The sequence below is a fragment of the Eurytemora carolleeae genome, unplaced genomic scaffold, assembly GCF_000591075.1.
Source record: "Eurytemora carolleeae unplaced genomic scaffold, Eaff_2.0 scaffold3334, whole genome shotgun sequence".
Taxonomy (NCBI): domain Eukaryota; kingdom Metazoa; phylum Arthropoda; class Copepoda; order Calanoida; family Temoridae; genus Eurytemora; species Eurytemora carolleeae.
In genome coordinates this window covers 1-1,664 of record NW_019399219.1, presented here as the reverse complement: position 1 = coordinate 1,664, position 1,664 = coordinate 1, and the positions used below count along the sequence as shown (strand labels likewise).

Genomic DNA, 1,664 nt, shown 5'->3' with positions numbered 1-1,664 from the left:
CTTAAACTAAGGATTCGAAGAAACACTAAAGGAGCTGAATCTAACCATACCTTTTTAGTCTCGTCCTGGACTTACCTACCTGACTGCAGAGCTAGCGATCCAACCTCAAATCTACTTGGAAACTCTTAGCGATCTATCCTGCAATCTATCTATGGCTACGAACCCCCTGGCCAGTTCAACTTTGTAAGTGTATTTTATTTATCATTCATAAACGTAATTCCTGGGCAACTCAAATGGCTTAAATTGTACAAATTCTTTTATTATTATCACGAATATTATACTTATTTTATACTATATAAAGATTTATACTAGTCGGAACTGAATATTATTGTTTTTCAGTTCACGACTAGAGCTGTATGAAACTCCTGTTCTTGAAATACATGCTTGAATAAACTTGTCCGTGCATTAAAGAGGTGCGCCAGGGTATATTGGATGCTCGTCCATTATGTTTGTAAGCCTCCTACCAGCTCCTCCTGGGTACGTATCCTGCTCCCAGTTGGCCCTAGAGCACACTCTGACACGGTAGAAGGAAGACATAAAATGAGGTAAGGAAGCTGTGTGGGAGGGAGGTTGCTATCCCTCCCTCTTACTAGCCAAGAATCCTCTATTCTAAATATTGTTTTATAACTAAAAATTTAAAGAAAGAAATTCAAAACGCAAAAAACAGATTAATTAGTAAAAATTTTAGTATTTACAGAGAGATTTGAAATACTAGATTTCAACATTTGTTGCATGCATTGGACAATTTGGCACATCCGAATGTTCTCCCCTACTCTATCTCCTTCTAAAACACAACAGTTGCATCTCTAATAGATTTTTTTATATATACTACCAAGTTTACCTTGTATTTCTGTATTTTCAAGTATATTAACAACAGTAGAGGTTATCTCGGAGTCCTTGACATCTAATTATTTATTTCATATTCTCTGCCATTTTATCTAAAAAATAAATTGATGATATTTAATGAAATACAGAAAAGGCAACATTTACTGCTTTTAATAAGTTCAAATAAACAAAAACAAAAAATCAAAATTTTCTTAAATGGATCGAAAGAATCAATGTCAAGGATCTAATAAAGTCAAACGTTATTCAAGGGTTCAATTAAATAATTCAAGTATTTTATGAATAAAAATCTGTTCCCAATAAATGAAAATTAAAAGATCTTACTTTGTTTCTTTACGCATTAGGGTAAATAAAAGTTTGAACTGTTTAAATCAAAAATGTTAAAATACAAGAAATATTCAACAATTGTTTTAATTCTTAAGAGCAACAACAACATTTGAATTTTTTGATTCACAAATTATCAAATAGGAATAAATTAACAAACATGTTTATTTCTGATCCGTCTCCTCAGATTGATCGATGTCGTTTATTTATGTGTTTGTTTTCTACATGAGTCTTCTTGTTACATTTGGCTAAAGTTTAACTTAGTTAACTACTTAATTTTTAAAAGAGGGATAAATGATACAAATTCGTTTTTCTGATCTGACTCCTCAGATTGCTAGTTAAATTTAAAACATACTCTATATCTCACTCATGTTTATTTTCTACGTGTTTCTTCAGGTACCTTGCTGTAGTTGAAACAAACTCACATTCAGGACATGGATATCGCACTCCTTCATGTTTATTTTTAACATGACTCTTCAAGTTACAAGCTGTAGTTG

General features: G+C 31.9%; 1 long non-coding RNA gene across 1 annotated transcript; it reads left to right on the top strand.

The window, feature by feature from the left end:
- Nucleotides 1–6: 6 nt before the first annotated feature.
- Nucleotides 7–478, top strand: LOC111717733 (uncharacterized). The gene is made up of 2 exons (XR_002768889.1): nucleotides 7–183; nucleotides 340–478. It is a non-coding gene; the product is annotated as an uncharacterized LOC111717733 (long non-coding RNA).
- The last annotated feature ends 1,186 nt before the right edge of the window (nucleotides 479–1,664 follow it).